This window comes from Brachyistius frenatus, unplaced genomic scaffold, assembly GCF_029030835.1.
Source record: "Brachyistius frenatus isolate BFR_SWC_R1_liver_20210118 unplaced genomic scaffold, ASM2903083v1 Contig_385, whole genome shotgun sequence".
Classification (NCBI taxonomy): Eukaryota; Metazoa; Chordata; class Actinopteri; family Embiotocidae; genus Brachyistius; species Brachyistius frenatus.
The window spans coordinates 99,243-120,785 of NW_027210984.1; the positions used below are offsets into that span (position 1 = coordinate 99,243).

The 21,543-nt window shown below is 42.1% G+C and overlaps 1 protein-coding gene across 2 annotated transcripts in view; it reads left to right on the forward strand.

Annotated features, from left to right (window-relative positions):
- The first annotated feature begins 6,545 nt into the window (after nt 1-6,545).
- The window catches only part of nek7 (NIMA-related kinase 7), a 58,605-nt gene continuing 43,607 nt past the window's right edge, over nt 6,546-21,543 (forward strand). For both annotated transcript variants that reach the window (XM_069724623.1, XM_069724624.1), the window contains exon 1: nt 6,546-6,822. The gene's annotated coding sequence lies outside the window, so the exon portion shown is untranslated. The remainder of the gene's footprint in view (nt 6,823-21,543) is intronic.

Genomic DNA, 21,543 nt, shown 5'->3' on the forward strand with positions numbered 1-21,543 from the left:
GTTCCTGATGCCCATATAGTACCTCACATAGAAAAAAAACAACAACAAATGTCACTGTGAGGACACTGTGAGTGCTGCTTCAAGCTTATTAGTTCTTGACATTCAGCTTACTGGAGAGGGTAAAACGTTACCGGTTTCTTATCTCATTACTGGGGATATTTGTGAAAGCGTCTCGGAACGTTCCTAAATATTTGGCTTCTATAGGTAAGATTCCTGCTCCTGTATGTTATCTGCTATTTTCTTTAAACTATTTAGCATACACAACAACAACAAAAATTTAATTTTTTTTATTTATTTCGGTTTTGCTCAAAACCCAAAAAGTGATTTAAAACTACAGTCATGCATTTGCACACATAATTATTTTTTCATAAGGGGGGGGGGGAACAATCCAGCAACCCTCTATTGAGCATAATATATAATGACATACATTAATATGTGACATGCAACATATGGAGCAAAATGGGTGGATTGTAATGTACAAACTGTGTGAAGGGGCAAGACCACATTTTCTTTCCAGTTCTTCACAGGTGTACTGTCTTAATACTCCCTATGAATGCCTGGTATGCATTCCATACAAAGAAGGTGTGTTGTGGGAAGAGAAAAACAAAAAAAAAAGAGAAAGCGAGAAAGGAAGAAAGAGGAGGATAGAGAGAGGCTGCAGCCACATGGGGACCCGTAAACAGGCTGGTGTTGAATTCCAACAATGTGGGAAACAGCAAACACTTCAGTCAGTCCAAGAGGAAACCTCAGTCGCTGGGGTGCCTGAGCGCAGTGGCAGCAGGGCTGTGTTCCACCGGGGTCTGACGGGAGGACGGTGGGCGGGTTGACACCACAGAGCAACAGGAAGCAGGGCTGGAGCAGAAACACAAACAAACACAGCCAGCCCTGCTCAGTTTTGGAGCTGCGGGATGAAAATTCTGGACAGCATCACGGCCCCGTGTTGACAAGGATTTCAGGGGTTTGCTGTTTGGGCTGCTGGTGACTGGAATGCATCTTATCAGTAACATTTGTGTGTGTGTGTGTGTGTGTGTGTGTGTGTGTGTGTGTGTGTGTGTGTTAGTATGAGCAGTGCCCGATCAGCCGTCTTCTTGCATACGGGATTGCTTCACCCTAGTCCAGGTATTTCATATTAAAATGGATGTATGAAGAAAAAATTGTGACACGTAAAAAGAACACTAACAGCACTTTGATGTTTCTTCCTGAGACTCTGTGGCGTTCAAGCATTTGTGCACCAAAATGTGTTTTGGTCCACGAACTTAAACCAGCGAATGACTTCAGATCTGTTAACTGAGACAGGCTCATTGGAATCTAACTGATAAATTAGAAAGATAAATCTAATTACATTCATCGAAATGCACAAAAATAAGAACAAGGTTGTCTGTGAAGCAACTTCAACAGGTAAGAACGGAGGCCTTCTGCCAGCCGACATCCTCCCCTTCCCCTCTTATCTCTCTTGTTAAATGACAGCAGTGCACTATGTGTACTGTGTCTATACAAAAACAATACCGACAACATCATGTTTTCTGTCAGACACATAGTTTGTTCATAAAACTTGGGGGATACCAACATATGAAACATTTCAAAAATGAAAAAAAAAAAAAAAAAGTTCTGAAATATTTAATAAATATCATTCCAATTTAAACAAGTTTGCACTTAAAGTATAGCAATTGGCTTTAATGCATTTACAGATGGAGCAGGTGGGTATTTCATCAAAGATACAGCTTGCTTGAGAAATATAAACACACAAGCATTTTGGATATTTCAAATGTACCCATGAGGGACAAAGTAGATTAGATTCACAAGGGTTTCAGAGAGTGCTCAGTTTGGTTTAACAACATTTAATGCCTCAAAGGGCGTCCCAATGTCAGCTGAAAATACCAGCCATGGTGCTGCAGACATACAGTTTCTGTGATTAGGCGAGGTGAGACCCAATCAAATGAGTTTGTGACCCAAATTCATGCTAATTCTTCAAGGTTGGGTTTTTACTTCTGCTTAAACTTGTGACATTTGCAACGGAGGCCTGATATTTGGTAAGGTCTGTCTGTAACAATATTCACCACATAAAAGGTCAAATGAGAAACTTACAAGAATAAGCACTGTGCCTGTCATCACACAAAGTATCGGGGGAATTCTCCGGTGTCCATTAATCACGATGGCTTTTTGACAACTACAGAAACCAAGCAGCAAAACAAACAGATCTGCGGTTATCCAACACTTTGAATGCAACAAAGTGGTTCTCAACGTGCTATTAAAGCTGTGGATACAGAACTAAAAATGAAAGGCAAAAAAAAAAAAAATGCGTGTGCGCGTGTGTTTTGAGGATAGCTCAAAACAAAGCTGTACCCAGTGTGGTTGGCAACACCTGTAATTCACACGACTGAGTGATCAGTAAACTCCAGGAAAGTGTGTCTCTCCAGGCGCACACACGTATGAGGTCCCACATACATTAGCACACATTATACACACACAGTGACAGGCGACAGGGTCAAAACAAAGTATGGAATAATCACTGAGGCATAGGGCACACCTGCAGTTTACATGTTGCTCTGATAGTGTTGTTCCCATTGTCACTGCTTGCGTGTGTGATATTCTGCCAGTTCCGCCTCAGTTCCCTCCCCTCATTGCTAGGCGCCTATTTAACCTCACCTCGCACACCAACTACCCTGCTAACTCAAATACACACCAGCAGCGGGACACACACACACACACACACACACAGACAGATGTCAGAGGGGTGACGATGTGAATGAAACACAGCTCGACTGCCATGCGTGTGTGTGCGTTTACTCGCTGTGTGTGTGTGTGTGTGTGTGTGTGTGTGTGTGTGTGTGTGTGTGTGTGTGTGTGTGTGTGTGTGTGTGTGTGTGAGAGAGGCTGAGGCCTGCCCCTCTGCTTGGTGCAGAACAGGTGGAGGGATCCACTGTGCTGGGCGTTTGCCAAGAGAAGGAACACACTAACAAATACATTTGTGCACATGCAGGTACACATGACAAACACACTCACCAAGCCCAGACGCACAAGAGCAGCCATTGAAAAACTGATTTTGTAAGTGATCTAGACAGAAATAATATGCCAGTTTTGTCCTTCACATTATCACAGACTATCTCTCTTGTGCCTCATTTGTGCAGTGCACTCCACACGCCATAAATCCTTTATTTCTCTGTTGTGCTGTTATTCTATATTTACACCTATTTGTTATGTGACGGCTCACATCTAGACAACCTTGAAAATGCTGCGATCAAGGCTGATAACTACAGGTTGCAATTGCACTTTGAAGACAAAACAACATTAATTAGCGAATAAAATGGAAATGCAGGCATCACATGCATGCTGCCTCCAAGTTCGCCCGGGTATATGAAGAGAGAGAGAGAGAGAGAGACAACATTTCATACACATTTCCATCTGTAATCTCTCTCTCTTTTCCTGTGATATGCTGTGCTCTGTGCGGTACATAAACAGGAAGCTCGTATGCATGTTTCAGTGTGTGACAGGTCATCTTTGTACTGGCGGAGTGTAACCTCTCAGTTCTTGCTAAACCTTCAGGATGCACGCCGCTCCTCTCCCCTCCATCTGCTGGTCTCTATGAAGTCTGCACCCGATCACAGGAGCTTTGACTGCAGCTTCTGTCTCTACCACATTGCAGTCATACCTAACCCCTGAGCCAGATCAACAACACAGGAAAATAAAAAAGACATGAGTGAAAACACCAACATTATTTTTTTTCCGTTTTAAGTGTTTAAAATGTGCTTTCAGCCTCCGGGTGCAAGAATTCTGCATATTTAGCAATGAAAAGCCCGAGAAGAATTGCAATACAATCTCAATGTGTAAGAAAACAAAAGCTGAGCCAGAGTGCAATAATACAGGACTTGCTCACAATACAGCTACTTAGTTGTTTTATTAACTGGAATATATTGTTTTCGAAATGATCGAAAATTGAGCTTTTTGTGTTGGATTCTTCGCCTGAAGTGTTTCTACATGTTCGTAAAATCACATTGATGGCCAAATTCTTGTAGATTCAACTTCATTGTCATCAGTTTAAATTTATAGAAACTTGTTCGACAAATAGGCTCAAAACATGAAGGGGAGTTTGTTCTGATACATCAGAGTTAAATGTCACGTTTACAGTAAAATGTCTAAATCGTCTCTACAAACTCAGCGATTCAACCGTCTTCATTTCCCCTGGAGGAAGAACCTTTTCCATCCTGGTTACCTGCAAGCGACACCAGAAAGTTTGAAAAGGAACAGAGTGGAATAGATGACAATACTATTCATGCTAAAAAAAAATATCCCCAAATCAAAAGGAAATCCTCTCTGTTATTTAAACAATATCGGCAAAAAGAACACAAAAAGTTTGCCATTGGTTTAAAGCACCAGATCAGTGCAGAGAGCCACTTTTAGAACAATGGAAACCCAACACGATTATTAAACAGTTTTCTACCAAACAGACGTGGAGGCATGCGTGTTGAACTAGAGGATCTCTGGGTGCAGCTCCCCTTGCAGACTGATGCATTACTTTTCATCCATCCATCTAATTATTCCCTTAGAAACCTGAAATTTGAAGATACAAAAGACCGTCCCTATCTGTCACTGAGCGGCATTGATCTTATTGAAAGAAAATGTGGGTGTAGAGGAAACCCAATATAACTCATGCCATTAAATTCCACACAGCATTATTCACATACAGAATTGACAGATTTCTGTGAGACGTTTCTTTTAATCTTCAACTGTTGTTGAAGAAGAAGGGGGAAAAAAAAATCCCACACTCCAGGCATCTCTCCCTTCTCCATATTTGCAGTGAGGTTAACAAAAAAGGCTATTGAAGTAGGGAGAAAAAAACACAACCCCACCTAACTTGTTGATTATTAACAATGGGGATGGGAAGAAGACAGATGTGTTTCCTGTGTATCAGCAGTGTTTGAATTGTCAGTCTGAAATCAGCGCTGAAGCTCTTATCAAAGCAACGTAAGCTGATCAGCTCCAGATGCTCTCGCTGTCCATGCGATTCAATCTGCAGCACCATTTTTGTCAATAAATTCTCTTAATGTGCCCACTTACAGTCGCTGCGTGTGTGTCATGGGATGTGTGGGTATTCTGTATCCATGTGTATAATGATAGCAAGCAAGACTGCGTGCATATTACTGCGTGTGTTCGGGGGGGGGGGGGGGAATCCATTCAGCCCTGACTGCCACCGTCTCTCCCCTGCACATGTAGACACTCACACATGCGTCCTCAACAAATCACCATACATATCGAAACAAAGTTAGAATATCAAATCTTGTAGTTTTGTTGCATTGGAAGAACGTGTCGCCGACACTGATGGAAAGGATAACTGAGCATGTTTACTGTAAATGGAAGCAAAATTTGGAGCTGAAGCACTTATTTCCATTACGTGCCGTAATGCACACTTCCACTCCAAATACATTTCAGGGAGAAATTTTTCACTTTTTACTCAACTTTTTTTTATTTGGACATCTTTTTAGTTTTTGTACTTTTCTTGCTGCGCATACAAGGATTTTCAACACAAGATATGAGCGTAGTGATATCTGGGCTATTTGAAGTCCATCTACTGATGAAAACTCTGCGATGTGACCAAAAACTGTAAAACCTGTAATATTTTTTTCCTTTTGTCAAACTAATAACATCAAGATAAATACGATAAAGCATATAAGGGAGTTCATTTTGGATGCACTTTAACAGCTACCATGGTACTAATATTACCCAGGTGCGGCTGGATTACAGACTGGACGTTGGTGCCAGGCCTCCCAAAACCCTTTGTGCATCAAAATCCCCGAATTGAATGTCAATTATTTGTAGAAATTTGCACCTCTAATGTAAATTGTGTAAATGTTCTCTTTTAGGACTCTTTTCTGACTATTTTTGTTTATATTGCGCTCCCACTGAGCATTTTCCCAAAAATAAATTGAGTTTAATGAAATACAGTGACACATACAAATCTGTAACACCGTGCTGCGTCTCTATCAAACAGAAATACATCCGTCAAACTGCAGAGCGTCTTGTCATAATGACGTGCCATTTTACATTAAAGATTTGCCGCTTTTCTACTTTTTTTTTTTTTTTTAACGTGAAAGATTAAATTATTATTTCTATCACCCGGCACAGCACTTAATGTGAATTGCAGTTGAAAGCTCAGGACAAAAAAACCAAAACAAAAAAAAACCACTTTAGCAGAATACCTCTTCTCTTAGTACATACCTTGGGAAATGTATGATTCAATACAAATTCGGTGGCACAGAAAAGAAAAGGAGACGTGAGGAGGGTGCGGCGGTGGTTTGGAGTTGGGAGTTCCTCTGTTGAATCTCGCGGTATTTGACAGCTTCCCTTCCACTCTTTGACACTAGCCCCCCCCCCCCCGCTCCGGGAATGCTGGGTTGTTTACATTGCTGGCACACCAACGGGTCAGCGGCGCGGCGAGGAGAGCGGCCTAGAAAGCAGCGCACAAAAAGTCTTGTCTGAAAACACGTACGCGAATCTCGACTCGGCTCCACGGCACCGGCGCTCTCTGCGAGAAAACTTTATTTTTTAATTTATATATATATTTTTTTATTTTTTATTTTTTTAAAGCGCTCAGGCAAAGTGCCACGCAACAAGAGAAAAGAGAGAGAGAGAGAGAGAGAGAGAGAGAGGCCCGTCGAGTCGACTTTTTCTTTTTGGTTGTTGTTTTTTTTTTTTAATTTTTTTTTTTTTACAGCGACCTTGGAAAGAAAGGGAAAAGTCAAAACAAAGACAACCGCCATAACCAGCAGGAGAAACTCAACGTGAAGAAGGAACCAGCTTCTAGCAACAAGAGTCCCACACTTCCTGGTAAGAACTGACAACAAGCGTTAGCTGGCGATGAACTTGTGAAACTTAACGACAGCTTTTGTAAACTGTTGCCTCCTCTGTTTTTTTTTTTTTTTTTTTTAAACTTGTTTAGGGTACGAATGTCTTACAAAGCTCACAAAAAAACAAAAAAAGTCGCTATTTTGCTGCTCAGACAGAAGCTCGGCACTCACGTGGGAAAAAAAAAAAAGTTTCTGCGAAGTTACCTAGCTCGGGAGCTAACTAGCTAGCTAGCATAGCCTGTTAGCCACCTAGCATGCCTCTTTTGCTAACGAAAACTACTTTTTAAATCACACGGTCGACATTGCTGTCACAGCGTGTGGAAAAAAAAACAAAAAAATAATAAAACAAACAAACAAACAAACAAAAAAAAAAATCACTTTCTCCCGACTTGTGTTTCTGCGCATCATAACAAAGCCAATTCAGGCAAACGTGCTACTTCGGATGCTATGCTACTATGCTACAGTTGACTTCACACCTGAACGATCGCGACCGTAAACAAAAACAAAAGTTTATAAGGCCGCTCCTGGAAGCTGAGACACCCACCTCCTTGTCTTTTAAGCTGCTTTCTGACACTCGTGACGGGGTTTTATGTATTTCTTTCACGTGTGTGTGTGTGTGTGTGGTTCATAATTGTCTCATGTAGAAGTTGTAAAAGCTGCTAAAAAGTGATGTTGAACATCTGTTACAGCAAAGCATCAGTTCAGCAAAGACAAAGGCTGAACGTCCTTTTTTAAATTGTTATTTAGGACATAAAGTGAAACGAATTGTGAAGTTGGTATGAAAACAAGGCATTTTTATAGACCCCCCCCCCCCCAAAAAAATGAATCAATAATTCAACAAATCATTAGAAGATTGATAATGACTACTTAATTGCAGCCCTGTATATATATATTTTTTCCCAATCGTGGCTTGATGATGATACTAATAACAATTTACCAAGGTAAAAAAAAAATTGAGAACGAACATATAAATACGTGTAAATTTAAATCGTGTTTTAGCTCCACGTTTCATACGTTGTACGCCCAGAGGGGAGCACAGTAGTTGTCGAACGTATTTTAAGCACTTTTTATTGTGTTGTGTTTCACAACGCTTTGTGTTTCATTTAAAACCTCAGACAACGCTTACAAGCCTTATGACCGACCGAGGGTTTATTAGCCTTTTTCAATAGAAATTGTGTTGATATGCTTTTCTAAACCGCACAGTTTTAAGTGCGTGTTGTATCCTGACGCGTCACTGTCTGGAAAAGAAAGCTGTTTAATTCACACCGTTAAACACAATACAATTCTCGAATACAGGACAGCTGTTAGAAGTTCTAAAGATATAGTTTATTTGAATAAATAAATCAATAAGTTGAGGTTTTCTCTGTGTGACTTGCTCTTTTTTTGTGAGTCAGAATAATTATTGCAAAACCGTTGCATCACGATTGCGTTCAGTTTTGTTGGAACCTGAGTGGACCGTTTTGTAATTTCTCATCAGTTTCTCATCTTTATGCCAGACAAATATTTCAGGCGTCATACCATCACATTTGGCTACGCTGCAGAGGGATGATTCAAACGAGAGTTAGTGGGAGCTGACATACCTTGTTGACCCAATTATTACTCACCTCTCTTGTTGCCACATTCCATCATTGTCAGAGACAACCGGCTTGAGTCTGCCAGCGTCATCAGGTGATTGAGATGAACACTGGCTGCCTCTGTGAAGTTGACTATCAAGGAATGTGTCACGAACCGGATGATCAGAAAATGACTGCCAAATGTTTGCATCGGTCTCTGTGGTGAGGGATTACTTTTGACAGGCTTTGGCAAAACTCAATGATTTAGCCTTGTTCTGTTTGGATTTAATACGGGTAGCCAGACCAGTGGTGATCAGCTCTATTTGAGTCTGATTGAATGACAACTCCTGAAAACACAAGGTGGGAATTCTACACAAGATAAGTTATTAACTTACTTGTTAGAAGAGAAAAGGATAATACAGTTACTTCATTAAACAAATTTGGCCTTTTTAGAAGTGCGGTTATACTATATAAATGCGAGGCTTTGATAGAGCCTGGGGTCAGATACATATAGCCATACATTTCTTCTCTGTCAGTGCTGTTTTAATGGAAGTGAGACTTCCTAATTTGTTTTAATGGCTTATTTTATGTGAAGCACTTTGTAACAAAGTGTGTTATTATAATACTAAGACAGTCAGAGGAATAGCTTAAACACCTTTCATTGGTGTGGAGAAGTCTGCTGCACTCGCAGCGGTGATTTAGCGCAGTGGAATTTACCAAATCGCTCAATCCTGAGAGAGTTTCCTGTTTGAGCCCTGAAGCTGGCCCCTCTGCTGGATTAAAGATCAGATGAGACATTTGTCATCTGACCACTTTAACAGTCATCTTGCCTTTGGGTTTCACAAATAACAAAAAAAACACTGTTGGCTTTTTTTTTTCCCTTTTTCACAAAGCATACTTGAAGGAAGATGCTTCCTAAGGCCATTTTGAGCTACATTAAACACTGTCTTTTGCATGATGTCAAAGACCTTGGCCAGCCATTGTACAGAAACAATGCTGGCAAAGGTACTAGATCACGATGTAGGTGACTTTGTTTTTTCCAGCTTTGCAATTATCTGTTACATTATTACATGATAAAATCAGAGTATATAAATAAAAGGAAAAGAAAAGCTTATCACTTTCACTAGAAGAATTTCAAAGTCTTTCCTTTACCAGCTCAGTTTGGTTAGAGTTTAGAATGAGGTCTTTGGCAATGAGAGTGGGCTGTCGAAGCAGCTTCTTCCACTCCTCTCAACCAGCCAGCCTGTCAATATTTTTCATATCCATCTCCCCTCCATCTTATGAAGGGTCACCGATGTTTCAAGCATTCAAAACATCCTTGGAGGATGCCTCGCAGCTCCGCATGTCACGTGAAAGTTCTCAATTTCACTGTGGCATTGAAGCCTTTTCTCATCGGGCTCTATAGTGCTCTGGGGGGAAACAGACTACAAAGACATGCAAACACAAAAATTACTGACCTAGGACCTCGTTTAAAGTTTATGAAATGCTTTCAGTGCCCCTGGGTCAGCCTCTGCCATGACCACACAGTATCAGTGCTTTATTTCACAGCAAAGGGTGTTGGGGGGGGGGGGGGGGAGAATGCATTTATGCATTTTTATTTTGCTGTTTTTTGTTGTTGTCTTTCTTGTCTTATCTTTGGCTCTGAAATCCTGTTCCATAAAAGAACAACTCTATTTACATGCAATGGTGTAATGAACCTAAAGTAATAGAGTAATTGAAGCAATAACATTAAAGGCACATTTCTCTACTCGCAGTAAAGAGCCTTATAGCAGAAAAAAAAAAAAAAGATTAAATAAAGATGAAGAAATAAATAGCGTCGTTATGGCTGCCTTTTGTCAGCACACATTAGGAAGGTTAAAACGAGGCCTACTAGGAAATAACATTGTTAATCTACACAGGAAGTGGAGAGACGACACAGAATAATTGGCATGTATTGATAGAAGCAGTGCTGTTAACTGATTTGAATGAATTCAAAATTGCTGTGTAATATAGCTGATCGAGAGAGCTGTTGCTTATTTGTAAGAGTACACTGACTAGTTCTCCCAGTTTAGTAATTTAGTAGGATTTGTATTTTGAATATTAGTATTTTAACCTTCTACGTTAGCCGCTGCCTAAATAAAAAGCTTAATTACCCGTGGACTAACTGTACATGCGTTATACTGCAGATATCTAATGCCTAATGTGTAGCATGTATGTTGCAATCTAAACAAAACTACCAAAAGCCAAGTTGGCACATTGTGAAGTGTACTGGAAAGATGACTCTCATACAGAAACGTCCTTTTTCTTTTCTTTTCTTTTTTTTTTTTTTTATTGGCGATCACTCTCCACTCTCTCCCTCTCTATCTCTTGATTACCCACACGCAAAAACACAAATCCCTCAGGATACAAATTCACTTTCACAGAGTAATTACAAGATGCTATATGCCACTGCAAACACCACATCAGTGACAGTGACAGTATGCATTTGTCATGAGATGAGACAAAAGCAGAATGAAGTTTGCGCCCGTGAATAGAGAGGGAAAGAGAGAGGTGTGTGTGTGTGTGTGTGTGTGTGTGTGTGTGTGTGTGTGTGTGTGTGTGTGTGTGTGTGTGTGTGTGTGTGTGTGTGTGTGTGTGTGTGTGTGTTGCTTGCTGACTGTGCTATGGGCATTTGTTCCAGCCTCACCACAAATACGCCTTAATGTTTCACACGGGATTTGCTGCCGACGAGAGCAAATTTGTACGAGAGCATCTTGTTTTGACAGATTGTCTGTTTTACCCTCCCCCCTTTTCAGTTTGAAAAGCGAGGGACATTTCACTCTCACTTGCATTCTTTTTGTTTTTCTTCTTATGTTTTAGTGTTCTTTTTTTTTTCCATTGTCAGTGACGTTACAAGTTGATCTGCCTATTAAAAGATTTCAAAAATGTATCCGTATTTGCTATATACTTTACTTAATGTAAACCCGTTGCACTGTGGGTACGCCAGCTGTTAAAAAAAAATGCCTCACTGTGCTTCGTTATTGCACAAGAAACAGTTTGTACTGCCCAGTATTTCTAACGAGTGAATTGCAAAACAGTACAAACAAATGAATGGCGAGCAGTTTTAATTAAAGGTGTTTACGTTGTTATCTGCGTTGGCTGGTAAAGATGGGAAATGGTTCATTTAATCTTTTTTCAGTTACTGTGAGATGAAAAATGCATCGCAACTTTTTTGCTTATTCTGGCAATGTCCAAACCTTTCGTCCACATTTTCACTCTGACTCTCCATCTATGGAAATTTAGCCAAATACTCTAGGACACAACAGTAATAGCTGTTAAAATGTACTAAATAAACTGGCTTTACTAATTGTCATGTAGATTTACTTTATCATTTGCTGCTCTGTAGATAATGTAATTATCAGATTGGTCTCCATGTAGGTAAATAGCTCCTAAATCACTTGGCTCGCGTATAAAAACTAAAATTAATTTTGAAATTCATATTCCTTTATTATCCTTCTCTTTGTTTCGCACTGCCTCATTTGGATGTGGAGAGACATCTTTCTTCTGCTCCCTCCCCCTCCCTCTCTATACCCTGACTCACAGCAGTCTTCCACGGTCTCCCTGGTCTCTTGGTTTGGCCTAGGGCTTTGAGGTTGTGGTCAAGGCCAGGGGGCATGAAGAAGGAAAAGGAGTCATAATGAGAAGCTCCCCTCAACTGCTGCCCAACCTGCCCTCAAGCTCCTTTGTCTCGCTCCCTTTCCACTTCTGTGCCACCCATCTCTTCTCCCTCTTTCCCTATTACCGCTTCTCATCTTAGACCCTTCCATCTTGTTGCTCGCCAGACCCCCTTTTCCCCTAAGTAGATTCCCCTCTTTTTCATCCCTATTTCTACCCTTAGCCTTTGTGACTCTCAGTCTGTCCCCCTATTCTTGCCTCTGCCCTCCCGGGGGTCCTCTCTACCTGGGGCCTACCCTCAGCCTCCCCCTTCCTGCCCGGCCTGGCCCACTGTCAGGGAGGCAGGCAGCCTGACTCCCTCAGAGCAGCAGGAAGCTGCAGCAGCAGGGGTTAGGCCTGTATGGCGCTGCCGGCTGGTTCTGTCAGAAGTCCTGCCAAGCCAAGGATGAGAGACCTTTGCCAGTGCGGTATTGGGGCACCAAATAAAAATATTTTACAGATGTCTGATGGCAGGCATCAGGAGTCAGCAGAGGCTTGCTGGGGCATAGAGTAGAGGTGTCTTTTAAGTACAAACGATGTGTATGGTAATGCGTTTCTAAGTAGTATTTATGATAAAGAAAATGAGCTTTAAGTATGAATAGAGGAAAAAAGGCCAAATAAAGTGGTCCTTGGAGCCCAGACTATCAGGAAGTGGGCTTGTTGCAGGAGGAGGAAAGTAGGCTGGTCTGATCCTGGATCTGCTGCACGATGAGTGATTTGATTTGGTCGGGTTGTATTTGAAGAGGGGGGAGAATCCAATGGTGCTGTACTGTGAATGCCTGGCTGCGTTCCCAACCAGTTCTGGCTTGACAGTTTAACAGTGAATATTTAACATTGCGCCACACTGCGAGGCTCGGCTGTAAACAGCAGTCAGCAAGCACCGTAGCAGCAAAAGCTTGTGTGACGCTGGGCCTTGGTTGTGAAGCCCACCTAAAAACAACGCACAAGCAGGAAGCACATCTTGAAGTTCTGAGTTTAGAAAAAGGCAGATGGCATGGGCTGGTGGTGTCACTGTAAAAAAAAATTTTAAAAAAAGAAGAAGAAAAAAACACCAGGATCCCCTGATGAAAGCAGCTCCCGCTTGCTTTGAACAGCAAGTCTGTCATGGTTGGTGTCTGCTGTGTGGCTCCAGGTCAAACTGTGATACGCAACTCCTGGAATTTGCGCTTTTTAAGTTTTTCATGTTCAAATCGTCTGAGGGGAAATAAAACAGAGGGGGGGAAAACAGGAAGTCTCATTAATATTAATATTCTAATGTGTGAAAGAGGCAGGGAAGACCTCTCTGGTTTAGCTGCTTTCAACCCCTGTTGGGGAGCTTTTCTCTCTTTCACTCTCTCTAGCTCTTTTTCCTCGCGTCTGTCTTTGCAGTTTCAGTAACGGATGTTTTCATTTTCTGAATACGGTCAATTCTGTTCCGATATAAATAGACTCTGTTTCCTACTTTTGGTGAAAATATCCAATAAATAACATGCGAGATTGTGTCTTAGACTTTCCAATGAAAATACACCTCTCAGAACCAAGTCTGGTACAACATCAGTCTACTGTCACTTTGTTGAAACAAGAGCAAACTATGAAATTAGTCAAAGGTAATGAATACTGTTTAAAATGCAAGTAGTCATTTTAACGAATGACTTCCCGGGCAGTAGAGGCTTTTCAGCTGGTGTTAAACTGAATATTTATTGTTTAAAGCAGGAATGTTAGCCATGCAGTCTCCATTGAACTTGAAATTGGTACAAGTGATTATTACGGTCCCTGTTGTCCACAGCTGCCTCGTTTCCCCTTCACGTCATTAATTCCCTCCAGCCGTGTGAAGGCAGCAGACAGATATGTTGGTGAATCTGCACCTCTTTATTTAAGATGTGCCATGCCAGGGCCACAGTGCCAGTACGCAAGGTTGCCTACTGTGTTCACCTTCATAAGCAAGCGGCACCGAGCTGTGACAACAGTTCACACACCCAACTGGTCCATTATGACCCAGTAATCTGTTGTTTATGTGGAAGATGTCGGATAAAGGCGATCCAGATTTAGTTTTCTTCTAAAAGTAACATTTCATCTTTAATTGTTGAAATGCTTTAGGATGTGGTTATATAAAGACTATTATCAATACTCGTTATTATTCGTCGTCGTCTGGCTTAAGATTCGACGTGTGGTGTGTTCAGGCCGTGCCACTCTTCAACATCCAGTATAATTTCCTGGAGAAGCTCTTTCCTTTTGTTGAGCCCATAATACTCTACTATGATTGGTCCAGCTGTTTCCGAACGATGAGATGTGATGTGATAAGCATATTTGTTAACCACCAGATCCTCCTATTTATAGTCCACTTCAGCTAACGCTTTTGCACTTCGAGCTGCTGTACCCAAATAAATTTGCTTGTGGTTTTGTGTGGGTAATTAGAATATGGCCCTCCATGTCTCTTATATATTTTTGTGCCCAGCTCATATTAAATCCCCAGTTAGGCTCAAGATAATCGCATACTTTTGTCTATTATTTGTAGGGCTGGCCTTTTGAAAATCGGTGGATTGAATTGTCAGTTGTAGAGCTCACCTCGTCCCGCAAAAGTTTTTTTTTTTTTTTTTCCCAATAGTTACACAGACACCAGGGCGAAGCCGAGGCACTGCTCTCAGGTTAAGGTTCCACGGTTCCTATCCAGGATCGGGTGTCACCAGACGGGGACCCTGAAACAGTCTCCACAGCGGGCTGCCAGGAGTGAATTGCTGAGGTGGAAGTGTGGTGGGGGGGGACACAAGGTCGTCTGGTTGGGATTGAAGCCCAAACAAAAGTTTTTTTTTTTTTTTTTTTCTCGCGGGGCAACCACCAGGGGAGGACTTTGAGTGCGGATATAGGTGATGAAGGCCCAGGCAAGAGGCTCGTGCACCTCAGGACACCTGCACAGAGGCTATGGCGATTTTTATCTGGCACATTGCCCATATGAGTAGTTCAATCTTCGTATTGACGAGCCATTCTGAGTCGGGTATAACCCTGATTTCTTGAAGAGAAGTTCGGAACATTTGGATTCAGGTATCACCCAGTTCAGTCCCACTCGGCTCTGATGTCTAGAAATGAGCCTTATTTGTGGAGTTTTACAGATGGTAGATGAATATAGGGCAGAGTCCAGCCTCTGTGTGAGGGATGGTGGAACAGGTCTGACATCTCTCCTGAACTGAAAAAGGAAATCCCTGCAGGCACAGAGTAGAGAGGAGGGATGAGGGAGGAGGGCGAGAATGGGGAGAGGTGCGACCCCTCAGGGGTAACGTTATTCTCTGATCGTCAGCTCCTTACACACACACTCGCACACATACTGGGATGCTCTGTCGGTGTGCCGGGTAATGCACTCATGCAGAGAAGGATGAGTGCCTGAGGAATAAAAATAAACATTGAACTTTTTGTGAGTGCATCTGTCTGTGCATGTGTTGTGCTCGCATGCATGTTAGTTTATGTTTCTATATTAATCTGTGGCGAAATGAGCATTTTTGGGGGTTTTGGCTTGCACTCTTAGCCTGTTCTTAGCATTTTTGAGTGGAACGGTAGAATGAGTGTCATTTTATTTCTTCATTGCTGTGCACAGAAAATAGACAAAACAAATATTTCTTTCCCTAAAATATCGATGTGAAATAATATGGGTGTCAAGTCGAAAAATGCCAACAGATTTTATTTTCTCAGGTACATGCTCCAAAAGTGTACGCCTGCCCTTCAAGACACAGATTAAAGTCGAAACATAAACTTGGCATTCTTGTCTGTGCACTGTTGTTGATCATCAAAGAGTTTATATTATTCAAATTCCAAATTCCAAACCTTTGTGATGTGATCCTAAACCAGAATAAATTGTGCTACTGGAAACGACTGAAACGCCTGCTTTATTGTTAGTCTCATGGTAAGGAGTCATCCTTCCTGGCAGTATTACAACAACATGGCTGTACACATACTTTTATATGAAGCAACAGTACTGTATTTGACCTCCGATTGACTATCAGTGCTCTGGATCTGGTTAGAGGATTGTGTGTGTGGCAGCCAGCAAGGCCAACCACAGAAGCCACAGCAAGCTGAAACCGAACCAAAACCAGACCCGAGCTTGATTTTTGTGAAGCTGTATTCCCATGTGCCCACTATTAGCATGCACTCCGTATAGGCTTCCAGTTTTACATTGATATCTGTTTGCATGTGAGTTTGTGTGTATTGCATTAACGTGTGGACCACAGTTTGTGTTTCGGTATCTCTTTCTCTGCCCGTTGAGCGCCAGGGTTGAGCTAAGGTTGTTTTGGGTTCAAGGTCTTGGATGTTTCCATTACTAGCTGTGGAGTTGCTGAAGGGTTGTGGTCCTCTTTCCCATCCCTCACTGAGCATACAAGAAGGCTTGGGCCCAGAAAAAGCCCCAACACGAGCCCTTAGCCCTCACGTTAGCAGTCAAGTATGTAACAAGACATGCCTGGGAACTGCTCCTCTCACATTACTAATGATTTGGACATCTTGCGCTTGTCATTTCCTCTCAGACAATCTTCTGTGCAAGCACAGGGTAACTGCTTCAAACTATTCAAGGAGAAGGGGAAGTCTAAGTTTAAGGGAGTCTGAGAGACTGCTGGTTTTGTGTGAAGGGAAAATAAACTACATTCACCAGATGTTTTTTTTAACGGTTGTTTCAGAGATGAGAAATGAGTCAGCAATTAGTGTGTTGTCATTGCTGTCTCAGAAGCCGGTCCAATCCAGAACTGCATGCAGACCAAAAAGCACATAGAATGAAAATAGAATAGAATTGAATGAAAATGGATTGTTCAAAAAGTGCATTTGCTGTTGAGGCTTTGTTATTCTTTAGTGTTTCCCACAGGTTGAGAATGGACTTGTGGTAGTTGGTGTGTGACCCAAGTGCACGCAGGGATTCATGCATTTAGAGAGATATTTTCTGCAGCTACAATTTGCAGACGGCCCTTTATAGCCTCACATGCTGGCTATCGCCAGATGCTACATTTTACAGATGTTCCCCAAATGCCTTTAATGCAGACTATCTGCGGACGATACGATTTACAGATGCCCCCCGAACGCCCCACGTGCATCTTATTGTATTTCAGTGTCTTGAGTCACCCACATTTTACACTTTTCGACTGCTTTGTCGAAGTCGTTGTATGTCCCGCCAGCTGGTGTTTTTGCTCTTTTTGCTTTTTGGTTTAAACGGGTAATGTCAAGCTGCCTCCTCCTTGCAGCCTCACCTCCACTATTACAGATACTACTAGGGGACAAAGAAGGGTAATGCAATTCCCTTATCCGGTTGCTGTCTGGAAGACGACGCTCTCATCAAACAGTTCTTTAATTAGAATCCAGCAAAAACTGTGCATGGCATTGCCTTGTATTATTTATTTATTAATGTATTGTTAAATTCCCTCATTTGTCCCCATTTTATTTTTTTATTTTTTTTAATATGGGCCCTCGAGTCTTGCAGACAAACACAGCCACAGCCCCGCAGTACAGAATGTCACATTCAATATCCTGGTGCCAGAGGTGATGAAGCTAATTTGGTGGTCAGTCAGTGACATGGCTAACAAACAAAGCCTTTGTTGGTCCTGGAGGGCTGGAAGTTCTCTCCTCCGCTGTGCAATGCTCTGTTCTGCGTTGTGAAAGACCACGAGTTGTTGCCACAGGGCACTAATGCTGCCTAAAGCCTCGGGATCTTCAGCATACTGTGGTGTGCAAATCAGGGAGTGGATATTTGGCTCAAATGTAGAAATGAACTGAGCGGTGTGCTTTAAAAAAAAAAAATACCTAAAATATCTGCTTTGAAAACCAAATAACCAGCTCAACATAGGTTTTAGCTTCGGGGTTTTTTGCCCCACCTTTGTTTTGCTGAAATCTGGTGGATTCCAGACTAAAAGTACTTGAGCATAGAAAATGTGAAATACAGAAGTGGCAACGAGTATTTGACAGTGATGTCTGGGCTTGATCTGAATATATAAGTGAAATTATTCCAATTATTGTGTCTGTTGTCCAATTAAATTGCCACAGCTATGGCTTTTATGAGGTGGACTTTTTTTTAATTTTTCTTAATGTGGTTGAAAAGCAACATATTCCTTCACTTTGTCAGTTCCCAGCAAAGCAATTTGAAAAAAAAAAATTGGTGATGATGATGATGACGAGCTCAAGCCCGCGGTGGGCATCTCATGACCGCAGTAATGCAGTAATGCGGTTATCGTCACAGCCTCAGCTACAACAACCATCCAACTGCTTTCTCCTAGAATGAAACAAACTAAAAGTCGAATAATGTATTATTGTATTGCCTGAAAACGAAGTTCTTTTTCAACCAGATACGTTGCGTAGCATTAAATGTTCGTATCCCTTAATTGCAATGCTGCCTGGACTCTGCTGGATGTTCGAGCGAGTGAAGGCATCTTCATGGTTATCTAGTGGGTGCCCTCTCACCTGGATGTTTAGCTGATAGGCCTATCACCCCTCCAAATTGTTCAGCAAACTGTTGAGTATCTGTTATACAGGTAGTAGTGACGGTGAACAAGAATGTGGTTTAGGACACGGCCATGGTTCCATGCTTTGAAGTGAATTATTATTATTATTATTCATTTTCTTGGTTTTATATCACACTGTATTGAGTATTATGGGCTGTAAGTTGGGTAAAACGAGACATTTAAGACATTTTGGTGTCACATTGGGCTCCAGGGCACTGTGATGGACATTTTGAACTGTTTTCTGATGTTTAATAGACCAAATAATTTATCAGCCAATCAAGAAACTTGATGAATCTACGACGAAAACATTCATTAGTTACAGCTCTGAATCGGATGTTTCTAATGTTAATCACTATATACTTTAATTATCTGTGTGATTAACTCAATGTTGTACCTTAAAAGTTGGAACTTGGAAGTACATCATTGCTGGTGGAATACATGACATGATCACGAACTCAAAGTTTTCTCTATTCGATCCCATTAATATCCTAAAAAGTAGTGACTTCACTTGCATCTAGATAAACCAGTTGAAATGAAGTGCTCTTGATGTTTTGGTTTTTTTGACACATAATGCATTCAGTTTCTGTTTTAACTGTGGTGCGATGGTGATATGGCATTTTGAAGGGCTGTGAATGTAGCGAGGGTGTGCAAGCACAGCCCAAACCCCCCAGGGTCCCCTCTCCTGAATGCCTGGGGGGGTTCTCTCCTTCACACAGACTGCTCCTTGACACACTAAGCTGCTTTCTGAGGGATCACACAGCTGTCTTAAAGGCAGCTCTGTTTTTGCATACTTTGCCCACGCGACTTTGTCTCCCCTTACACAGTCAGCAATTTGTCAATATACCGTGTTTATTCTCAGTGATTGACAGTATGAATTGGTTTCACCTAGGAACAGGGGGGCGGTGAGGAGAAATGACAGAGGGGTAGTGTGGCTGGTGGTCTTCTTTTTTTTTGTTTTGTGACTGGTACTCTTCTTTTATCATTGAAATTGGAGTTTATCTTTTACAAGCTTGAGTGGAATGTTTTTGTTTTTCAAGTGATTATTAGCATCCTCCTCGGCTGCCGTCTCGGGCTGATGAAAATGAGCACATCAAACAGTCTGCGCTAATGAAGCACTGCTGGCTGGCATGGCTGGCTCCTGCCTTTTACTGTAAGGCACCTGCAGAAGTGACAGACTGGCAACAAAAGGCCCCCCCTCGGCCGCAAGAGAGTCGTCAGTGGCGCTGTGGAGTGGGTAGGACAATGGAGCATAGAGGTGGCCTGGGCTTTTAGCCACGTGCCAGCTCGTGTCGGAGACACACAGGAGCAACAGAGCACAGAGGAGCACGGAGGGGGGGTGAGGGGTGAGGGAGGGAGGGAAGGAGAGTGGCGGACACCTGCTTGTGCTTGAGCTCTTTTCTCAATGACGGACATCTTTACTATTGACGATGGTGGAGAGTGCCAAATGAAAGCAGAGATACAATGTGCAGGTGTTGCATGCATTGTGTTGCAGATGAAGACGGAGGAGAGTCCAGTGTTGTTAATGGGATTCCTGGCTCATGGAAGACCAAGTAATAGTGCAAATGCCTTTTCCTACTGGCTGCAGTGGGTGAAATGTGCACACACACACACACACACAAGAGCAGAGCACTGTGCTACTTTATTTGGATTGTCGGGGAATAAATCAAATTAGGCCTCACATGAAGCTCGGGCTATTTGTGCTGTGCTATTTACTTCTGCAGTGAAATAATCATGAGCCTATAAAAATGTGAAAGTGAAAAATGTAAAGGATGGCTATAAATAGTTAGCAGGCAGCATTATGGATCTGCTGGCCTTGTAGTGTCCCAGTGGACCGTTGCAGATTTTTTTTTTTGTGTGTCTTAATTTCCTTTTTTTATCATTTTGCTGTGCTCTCTCCACTAGGGAGAGGGTGAAGGTCGCGCACAATATCACACGCAAATGCGGTATATATTTAAACATGCACAGAGCAGAAACATCAAGGTCATTTTTTTTGTAGTTTTTGTGTTTTTAACAACATCCCGTTGCTCTTCATCTGAAACTTGACTTGTAAACGCAGACAGAGTTTCAAGAGCCTGAAAAGACACACCGGGTTTGATCACGTACCTTAATTTGTCCCCTCCAACTCCAGCGTACACAGACAAGCACACACTTGCAGTCTGAAAGAGAGCTCGCCGTTCGTCCAGAAATGTTCTGCCTGTTCTTGAATAGTGAATCCTGTTTGATGCCACTGTTGCTCTTTGGGTCTTTTGTCCTGACTGTTAGAGATTCTGTGCTATTCCCATGCCGAGTTGGGCCCTGATTAACTTTTTGCTTTTGTAGCCAGATTTGGGGGAGTGGAAAAGTATAAATAGTTGGACTCTGTAGTGTTTGGCTGGCTTTGAAAAGCCTATTTCAAAGGTTCCCCCTTTATCGCTGTGTTGTGTTTTTTTTTTTTTTTTCTCTTTCAGATTTAGAGACAATAAAATGTCTTCTCTTCATTTTCTATTCTGTCAAGTCTCGGACCGTCTTACTCAAAGACCTCAAAGACCGGCTCACATGCTGAGGTGTAATTGGTCCTCTACCCCTCTCTGTCTCTCTCTCTCAGCTCATGGTCCAATGAACATGAGTACTTGCACATTTGGGCTAATGATTTTGAATAGTGATTAAAATGAATTGGAAAGTGTGCTGTTTCTGTAGTACATGGACCCCTCCATCATTAGTGGCTCTCTTCCTCTCTCTTCCTCTTTTTCTCCTTCTGTATCATCAGTGTTTGTCGAGCAGGGGTTTGAGAAGAGGCCTGGGGTGGGCTTTCATGAGCGCAGACTCAAAGGTTCCTCCATTTCTTGTAATCATGGACACCGCTCTTCTAGCACTTTCGCTGTCGTCTTCGGGCTCCTCAAAGGTGCCTTTGATTCCCTCACATCGTGCACCCGGGCCGGATAGTGTCACATTATATTTTTCCTCTCGCCTCTTTCACCCCGTTTCTTATCCTTCTCTTTTCTGTCCCCCTTAAACCCAAGCTCATCAGTTTGTGTTCGTATTTATTGTCCTCAG